This window comes from Eretmochelys imbricata, chromosome 8 (assembly GCF_965152235.1).
Source record: "Eretmochelys imbricata isolate rEreImb1 chromosome 8, rEreImb1.hap1, whole genome shotgun sequence".
NCBI classification, from domain to species: domain Eukaryota; kingdom Metazoa; phylum Chordata; order Testudines; family Cheloniidae; genus Eretmochelys; species Eretmochelys imbricata.
Window position 1 is genome coordinate 71,284,795 of NC_135579.1, and position 10,239 is coordinate 71,295,033.

General features: G+C 41.0%; 1 pseudogene; it reads left to right on the forward strand.

Annotated features, from left to right (window-relative positions):
* Nucleotides 1-2,651: 2,651 nt before the first annotated feature.
* Nucleotides 2,652-2,856, forward strand: LOC144269682 (U2 spliceosomal RNA; annotated as a pseudogene).
* Nucleotides 2,857-10,239: the final 7,383 nt, after the last annotated feature.

Below are 10,239 nucleotides of genomic sequence, written 5' to 3' on the forward strand. Positions count from 1 at the left end.
TCTTCACTGCGGTAAGTCGACGGCTGATGCTCTCCCGTCAACTCCGCCTGCGCCTCTCGCCGTGGTGGAGTTGACGGGAGAGTGCTCAGCGGTCATTTATTGCGTCTAGACTGGACATGATAAATCGACCCCCTGCTGGATCAATCGCTGCCCATCAATCTAGCTAATGTAGACAAGCCCAAGTGGATGTATTTCTAACCCAGGCAGGTTAAGGACTCAGACATTGGCATGCTGAGTATTCAGACCCTTAACCCAAGAAAATGATCTGATCTCACTTAGAAAGTGAGATGAGTGTCAGGCCCTCAGAGTAGGTGAAGGAAAGCTAGACTGCTATACACCTGTACCAAACCACAACTCCAGGCACCTACCATTGTGTGAATCAGGAGTTGATACTAAACCACCTGCTTTCAATTAATCTCCACTCTTAAAAAAGATTTCTCTCTTAGATGATCTCTTCCCATTAAATATTCTCCAGGTTGAAGAACCCCACCTCCTTCCTGTAGTTCAATGAACCTAAGTTTATAGAGCTGGTTGGGGACTTTGTGATTGAATGTGTCTTTTTGTCAGAAAAAGCCAACTTGTTGAAACTGTTTCAACTGTTGCTCAGGTCAGCGATGGGATTCTCTCAGTGAGAGAACGTGAGCCTGTATATCGGCATAGCTAGTAGCCTGCTGGTTAGGGCACTCACCTGGGACATAGGAGACTGAGGTTCAAATTCCTGCTGTGCCCTATTCAGTTGTTCCTATAGAGTCACTCCTCTCTCTGTCTCGTCCAATTAATATTTCATTACATAAACAAAGTGGAACAGCTCCTACAGGAGAGACTGACTCACCCTGCAATAGCCCAGTTATCAGGGCACTCCCTTGGGATGTGGGAAGATGATGCTCAAGTCCCTACTCCATATCAGGCCTAGCAGGGACTTGAACCTGGGGTCCCTACATTGCAGCTGGCTATTGTGGGGTCAGGGCAGGGTCTCTCTCTTTTTTTTCTTTCAAAAAACTCAGTCTCATTTTTATTCTGATGTCAAGGTTTTGAAATTTGGTTTTCTTCCACATTTTTCGCAACTGTGACCAGTTCTCCTTATAAGGCATGCCCTGACTCAGACTGTGAACATGAAACCCTGGTTAATCTGCTGCCCATAGGAATATTTTCTCTCTCATGCTCCCTACTAGAGTAGTTTGGGCATCTCCACATAATGCAAGGATCTTACCAATGCAGTCCTCTTAGCACAGGAGAGACCTGTCCCTTCCAAATTGAGAGGCCCATTATTAAAGCACTAGCATTTCTTCACAGTTACATTGTTGTAACACTTCCAGCTGTGCCTTCCACTCTGTGGGGAAGGGTGGTGGGTTAGAGAACAGAGCTGAGTCCAAGCTGAATGTTGCCTAAAGGTGTGGGAGGATGTTCAGAGCTGGGGTTCTGCTTTGGCTTAATCAGAGAAGATGAGTGAGCTGCTACTTCTGGATCTGAACTTTCTCAGGCTTCCGTGGAGATGTTCTGATCTGGAATTTGGCTGCAGGCCCAACTCTACTAGAAAGAGTAGAAGAGAGGAGAAAGAACTACAGGGAGATTTGCCAGCCAGTAGCAAGGAAATGACAGACTGGACCGCAGCTTTGCTGTACCACCTACATTCCTCTCTGTGCTGGCTTCAAGAACCCATTTCCCTATCCTCTCTTCCCTCTCTGCTACCTTGAGGGAGGCAGGGGAAGGTGGGTAATTCTCTTATGTCCCATTTTTGCACTCCTACCACTTTTGGGGAAGACTTTTACTCTGAGATTAAACTGAAAAAAATAAATTGCAGTAATGATGAACTAATGCAGCCATAATGGAATGCCCCTAAATGGCCTGGCATTTAATTCTGCAGCAGTGTAGCACAATGTTAGATTTTCATGAGATAAATAGAATAGTTGCCCTTTATAGAATTCTATTAAAAGGCAGAACCTGATGAAATTAGAACAGGAAGCAGATTGCGGCTATATTGTGGAAGCATGGAGACCTAGATCAATCAATGGGAAAGATTTTCAGCTATAAATTAGAGCCACAAAGTGCTAAACAAATTTGGGAAGCTGCCCACGTTCGTGGACTGAGCTGGTGATGCTTCTCCAGAGTTTTGCCCATAAAAGCTTGAATAGGTTTCTCTGCGAAATCCCCAGAGCACATGAAATTCAAATTGAATTTGGGATCAAATGGCTGTAAATTCAATTAAACAGACAGACTTGGTGTCTATAGGAGGAGCCAGGTTAGTTTTAGGTGGTCTTTGGGCACTGATTTTTATTACAGTTCAGCATTAGTAACTCCATAGTTAAGACTGATGCTAGCTTTCCATTATAAGTCTTGTTTTCAGCCCACTAGATATCTATAAGAAAAGACTGATCTTCTTTAAGTTGTGCTTCCTCCCATCCCAGGGTAGAGGGCTTTGGGAAGTGAGGTATGCATCGGAGTTCTCATGTGATGGTGCTGTATAGCCAGAGGTTCTGTTCATGCTTTGAAAAAATCACTCTAATGCTTCTGTGAGTTTTGATCCCTAGTGGAAGGTTCTTGGACAACTACTGGCCTAAAATCTGTCTGTACGAAGATTAATAGCCTGAATCCTTCTTCCTGAGTGAACAACCCTGGTAGGGAGCACAGCCAGGGAGACTGCCTTGAGCTCTCCACCAATCTCCATTTGGAGGGGGGAGGACCCTGCAGTTAAGATCTGTAGTATCTGTTATTATCTGTTTAATATCTGATACGTCTTCTATCTGAGGACTATATATTAAATGGATTTTTAGAACAGGGTGATGGAATAGGAGCTTGCTCCATCCATTCCACACATCGACCTACTATTGTAGTACCTCCAGGAAAGGTGCACCAAAAAGTCATAGTGCAGAACCCCTTCTTCAGTAATGATGGAGCAGGTTACTCTACCATTATCTACTCTACCATTATCAGCTCCTATGCAGAGCTCATGGGAAGAAGAGGCCTCCTTCCCACTAAGCACATGTATATTTTCTGTTAACACACCCTCTGGGACCCATCCATCTCCCTGATCCCTGCAGGGTTTTTTACAGCACTGGGCTTGGAACAGCTTCTGCAGGCTGTGCAGCTCCAGGGAGTGGCACTGTTTTGCCCTTGTCCCATGTGGTGGTATTTTTTTTCTCCTTTATGCACTAAGCTGGCCTCTCTCTGCGTCCCATGAGGCTGGTATGGCACAGCTCACAGGATTAGGCCCAACATTCAACTTTAGGGCTTACATTTTCAAAAATTACTGGTGATTTGGGGTGGCTCAGTTTCTCAACTTGAAGAACATTGGAAGGGACCCAGCTTTCAAAGAAGTGCTGATCTCCACTTGCTGAGAATCCAAATCCTCCGAAGTTTGTCAAGTTGGATACCCAAACTTATCAGCCCCTTTTGAAAACTGAGGCCGGTGGGTACTAACTGACATGGCTTGAACCTCAAGAAAATATGCAGAAAGCACACTGATGCTGCACAGATCTCCAGGTAACATAGCCCACCACCAGACATCAGTCCTGAAACTGCTGGTAAAATTAATGATTTTCCATCTGTCAAACTTTCCTGATTTCTTCCTCAGGATGGTGAATAGCTTTTCAGATCCACCACTGGACCTCAGAAGCAGGAAAAAAACTTGAAAAAGATGTTGATGCAGCAATGTCTTACTGATTCATCTTTGAAATGACATGGAAACTTGAAGAATTTGGGATGAAACCGAAGAGTTTTAATGAAACCACCTTTTTATAATTGGATAAAGTAACAATGCAATAGGTGTTTCACAATTATGTTTCATTAATGGCTCAAAACCACTGTGAAAGACACGTTAATCAAAATGTGTAACTCACATGCATTCATTTCCAGATATCTGTTCTTGTGAACAAAAATAAAGAATCGATAATTGAGATCCATTAATTGTTAGGGTTATATTGGCTGAGCTAGCAGCCTCAGGTGTTGGCTGGCTTTCAGCATGGTCAGTTTTTTTTACTCTGTTATATAAATGAAATTAGGAAAACACAATGGTTCCTGGCAATCCAGATTTCACTAATGTTAACATGCAAATGAAAAGCTTTGTTTCCTCCTGCAGCATCTTCACTTTGTCCCCACTTTGCCCCTGAAAAAAAGCAGCCAACTCTTTTGAGACTAAAAATTGCTGCTTTGCTCCGCAGTAGTGCTACAATGTAAAAATTAGAGATTTCATTTGCATGTAGGAACACCTCCTTCCTTCTCTAGCAGAAACTCATTAATTTTAATACACACCAATGAAGCGGCAGAATGGGCTTTGAGGTATCTTTCTGAGTGTGGTGTGTTGCTTCTGCATCACTGAGCTCATTATTCTTTTATTACAAAAGTAAGGAGGAATACAGAGTTTACAGTCCCAGTGCTGTGTTCTGCAGATATCACAGGGCATCAGTGTACTCCCAAATCACTCAGAGCCTGCTTTAAAAATGAAATGAAGCGTTCTTTATTTTGTTCATCCCCATAAGTGAGGAAACATCTGGCCCGCCAGTTCCTATAGTGTTCACATCTTCTCCTCACCCCTCCCACCAAAATATGGTTAAGGAAAATCTGGGGCCAGAGAAACTGGATATATGAGCAAGCACCAACTATACTAAACTAGTACCTATAATTCTGAGGTTTGTCCATATTTTTGATGCAAACACCTATTTTCAAAGGTTTACAACTAGAGTTGGGTGACCATTTTTTTGAACTAAACTTTTTTTGGTGGAAAAATACAGATTTGGTGACACCGAAACAGTTCATAAAATTGTGTTAATTTTTGCTGATGTAATTTGGTGAAAATAAAAAACCAAAATTTTTTTAAAAATTTCATTTTGATATTTTCAAAATGAAATGTTTCATTTTTAAAATTTTTGAAATGGCTTCATTTAGAAACATCCCTTAATTTTTTAAAATTAAATATTAAATGCTCAAAACCAAAATGAAACACTTTGTGGATTGAACAAAACATTTCATTCAATCCGGAATGATTTTTTTCTTTAAAAATTGCCAACTAACTGAAAAATCCAACAGTTCTTGGTCTTATAGCTCAGATACAAAACCATTCTGTAATGATCCCATTTTAGAAGCGAAAACTTTGTTTTCTAGTGGATTTAATTATATAATTGTCAAGCATTTACTTTCTTTGTATAGTATCTCTAAAACTGAGGCATTTTGGCTGTGGGATTTCTATTAACTTTAATGGGAACTGGGGAGTCCAACTCCTTTAGGCAGTTTTGAAAATCTCATTCTAAATCGCTGTGGACTAGAGGAAGGCAGCCATTTTGTATGCAGTTCAATGATCTTTTCAGAAAACGGATGGACATACACTGTGTGTTGTCTCATGGACATGGAGACATTTCTTCTTTTTGTTCTTTTCTTTATACTAATATCAAAGGTTATCTTTACAGAAAGTACTTGATATTCTCTGTGTGTGCAAAATAACCATAACATAGAAATAACAAAACTGACACTGACAAATGTTTTTAAAATGCAGGTGGTCACAGATTGCAAAATTCAGATTCAGATTTTGAACCCCTAAGTAGAGTTGGTAGGAAATTTTTCATCAAAACTGTTTGTCGGAAAAAGCTGTTTAATTGGAATTGAATATTTTATCATGAAATTATATTATTTCAATTAATAAAATAAATGGAAACACTTCATCTTGAAAAATTTCATTTTTTTAACTTTCAAATTATTTTTACATAATTTGGCATATCAGCAGTAGTAGTGAGTAATAGCATCATAATATGTACTATTACTGAAATAATATAATCAAAATAGTCTATATTTTAAAAACAAAGGGAAGCTGCTATTTAGTATAGATTGAAATACCTCCTTTCTTTCTTGTTGAAAGTGTCTTCTGTATGTGTTGTAATGACAGTTTGACACTTTCAACAAGAAAATAAGCATCCACTATACTAACTGGAGAAGCAGTTGTTTTCAACCCAGGGATATTGAAAACAGCTGCTCCTCTAATTAGTACACTGAATATATATCTTATTTTCTAGATCAGTCACTTGCGTGACCAGTTCTAAGAATATACTGGATATGGAAGGAGCACAGAGGGATCTGACACTTCATCTGTCACTGGAACTGAAAGGGATGTGTGAGGTACCATGTGTCTCTTGTACATGAACTCCCCGTAACTCAAGTGGCCTTCTACAAAGTCTGCTCCCTTTCTCCATCTATTAAGAAGATGTAAATAATTCCCATGGAGTAGATGCATACGGAGATGGAAGGATCACGACAGGCTAACTATATGTGTGTACACATGCATGTGACCATAGTATAGTCACCCCTGGTCCCTCACAACCTCTCTCCCCCATTTGTGTAGACACCCCACAGTCAGGATGTTGGGTAGCACACAGCATACCTAGGGAAATTTGTTTCATTATGTAGCTGAAGAATACTGCTCCAGATTCAAACTTTCATTTTAAAATGTTTCTGGTCTTTTTAGCCATGAAGAAAACATTGAAAATATTACCAGAGTGTAACTTGATGTAGCAATGTCTCCCCGAGGCTGCAGACAGCCTGAAACAATAGCTCGGAGTGCTCTGAGCTGCTGCCCTTCACGCAAAGGGATGTTAACTTGGAAGTGTAATAATTTAAATATCAATATGATTAACTATTTCATTGCTGATCATATTGGCAGAAACATTTAGGTTATTGCAGAGTGTCAAATCATTTCCCTAAGTGCTGAAAACCCCCTGCCCACCTTGAAAACTGAAAATGTAGGGACCCTGTAATTTGAATTTAATATCCAAGTAAACAGCATGCTGATTATTGCACAATATTCTAGTATTTAATTCAAATAAAGCTGTTGCAGAATTTCTAAGGCATTGGCTGCAGAAAATAGCTCTAGCTTACTATGGGCAGGGCTACACTACAAACTTGCATTGTGCAGCTGTAGTGCGTTTGGTGAAGATGGCTCTCCTGTCGGCTTAACTCCACCTCCACGAGAGGTGGTAGCTATGCTGGCAGAAGAAGTTCTCCCACCGACATAGTGCTATCTACGGGGGGCATCTAAGATTGTTATAACTAGATTATTTGGAGTGACACCCCAAGCGACGTAGTTATACCGAAGTAAGTGTGTAGTGTAGACCTGGCCTATATCCTGGTGGTAAGGGACATTTAAGCACCTCACTCAGGAGAAGAAGTGAGGGAGAGCAGGTCAGAATGTCTGCACTTTTGCAGTGAGTGCCACAGATAGTTATTCATGTTGATGGGTGCCAGCCTTTCCTATGCTGACAGATTTTGAGGTACATATCTGTGATACAAATATCAGTGTAAATGCTCCTGGGCTTCTTGGTCAAGGGCAAGGCTTTAAAGTCTTCTAAAATCACCTCAGGAAAAGTATTGCTATTTTCCAGCCCATGGAAAAAACTGATAGGGCTGTAGGTAATTGAAAACTAGACAATTTAAGATTATACCAAGGGCCAGATGGTGGCAGCATAGAATGTGTTAGAAAGCTATGTAAATCTCCACGTTAAATAGCAAATAAAAGAACCAGGGGTTCAGCCCTCACCTCTGCTATGGGACAAGTTTGGACCCTCCCACCTCACCACCTGCTCCTGGAAGCTGCTCTTGTAGCAATCACTTGTGACCCTTGGAAGGAGAAAGGAAAGCAATGATTTTTTTTCCTTACACATAAAGAGACCTTTAATGGCCTACACAATCTATTAGCTCCGAAGCAGCAACCACTGAAAAATCTTTCCTATGTGATGTCAATGGAAGCAGTTCTGCTGAAACCTTTATCGTTACTTCTAATATAAACCTGGTGGCTACAGGAGCAGAACCCAGAAGATGATACCGAATGTGATGGGGCTTACAAACCCCACACCAGTGCCGGCCCGTCAAGGAAAGAGCATAACAGAAGGAATAGCTGTTTTTTAGACAACTGTGTGCTTAAGAAGCTGAGCACTCGCTTTGATCATGTGACAGGGAGGAAGTGCCATTGCTGTTGCAATGCCACTGCTTGTGTCCTTTTACTTGAGTCCTAGGGGGTGCTGCTCACGTGGGGTGGAGGCTGAAGGCAGAGGGCCACTGTACCAGCACCAGTCTCTCTAGGCCCACTAGGTTCTATGTGCAAATACAGTTGGGAGGTAGCACGGTTTGGTGCTGTGTTAACTCCTGTTAAGTCACCTTGCGACTGTACCCAAGCAGACACAGGGGACTTAACCAAGAGCAGTGGGGCTTTTGCCAGACCCATGCTGCTAGGGGCAGGGAATGTTGGCAGGGCGGCCATCTGGATGGCCGGTTGTCAGCGCAGGATTGCTCATATCTGCTAATGAGGACCCCCCCTTGCCTGTGGATTCCCAGGATCTATTGCATTTGTTTGGAAGCACCCTTGCAAACTCTGTGCTCCACCCCAAGACTTCCTTAAAGAGCGTAATTCCCAAGGATCTCCATCTGATAAACATAATGGACTTTTTCTTCCTCTCAAGTCCTCTTCTGTAGTTTCTCTGTGGGAGCAGGTGATGTGATACACACAGCAATATTCTACTCCTGCTTCTTAATTCTCAACTTCTGGATAAATTCTAAAAGTCAAGCTGTTCCAATGATTGTATTTAATATCCATTTGCATAATTTCCCCCTATAAGCTCATGGTCATTTATCCTCAGACTATCCAGGAAATAATTTCTATCATACACTTAAACATTTAATATTTTCCTGCCAATGGAGACTGCTAAATTAACACTGTCTAGCTTAGCAAAATCCCCATCCTCCTTGACATAATTAGAAACCACAGGAAAAAGAATAGTTTAGACAGCTGTAAACTTACAAAAACTAAAGCTACTGTGAATTGAAAGGAATATTTCAATGTGCCAACATAGTGGCTTCAGAGCAGTGGTGGTGGTGCAGGAGACCCAAGTTCAAGTGCCCCAGGGAATGTCAAATTATTCTAGCCATCATAATTCAAACACATTGCTGTAGTGACAGACTCTTGCTACACAAGCTCCAGCTGCCACCGAATCTCTGGAGCAGAAATGACATTTGCCTTGGATAATACAGTTTGCCTCAACTCTGTTCCTGGCCATCTACAAGGGGTATGTGGGTGATGGAGAAAAATGGTGGTCTCCAAGAATTGGCAGTTGTTCAGAGACATTATTTAAGGGTACAAGAGCAAACTATCCTAATGCGTAGGAGAGAGAGAAAGTATGGTAGAGACCACTGTCACTTAACTGGGAGATCAAGAACCTGAAACTCAAAAAGTGGAAACTAGGTGAAATTATGAAGGATGAAAATTTAAAAAGAAACAAAAATGTAGGCACAAAATTAGAAAGGCCTAGGCAAAAAATGAGATTAAATTATCTTGGGACATAAAATGTTTGCTTGTTACCATTTACAAACACATTAGAAACAATAGAAAGACTAAGGACAAGAAGGCCCATTACTCAATAAGGCAGGAAAGACAATAACAGAAAATGCAGCAATGACTAAAGTGTTAAATGCTTTTTTTGTTTCAGTTTTCACCAACCAATTAGATGACAAACATAGTGACTGTCAGTGAAAATGGGGTAAGATCCGAGGCTAAAATAGAGCGAGAATAAGTAACGAATTACTTAGACAAGTTAGATGTCTTCAAGTCAGCAGGACCTGACAAAATACATCCTAGAATACTTAAGGAATTGGCTGACAAGCTCTCTGAGCCATTAGTGATTATCTTTGAGAACTCGTGGAGGATGGGAGAGATCCTAGAGGATTGGGGAAGGGCAAATGTAGTACCTATCTATAAATATGGGAATAAGGACAACACAGGGTATTATAGACCTGTTATCTTATCTTCAGTGCCCTGAAAGATAATGGAGCAAATAATAAGATTGTAAGCACCTAGAAGATAAGGTGATATGTAACACTTGACTTGGACATGTCAAGAACAAATCATGTCAAATCAACCTAATCTTTCTTTGACAGGGTAACAAGCCTTGTGGATGGGAAGAAGAACTAGATGTGATATCTCTCTACTTTAGGGAAGCTTCTGATACTGTCTCATATGGCTTTCTCATAAGCAAACTAGGGAAACATAGCCTAGATGAACTTACTTAAGGTGGGAGCACAGCTGGTTGGAAAACCATACTCTGAGAGCAGTTATCAATGGTTCACAGTCAAGCTGGAAGGGAGTATTGAGTGGGGTCCTGCAGGGATATGTAATGGATCCAGTTATAGTCAATATCTTTATAAATGATTTGGATAATGGCATAGAGACAATTGCAGACAATACCAAGCGGGGAGAGGTTGAAAGTACTT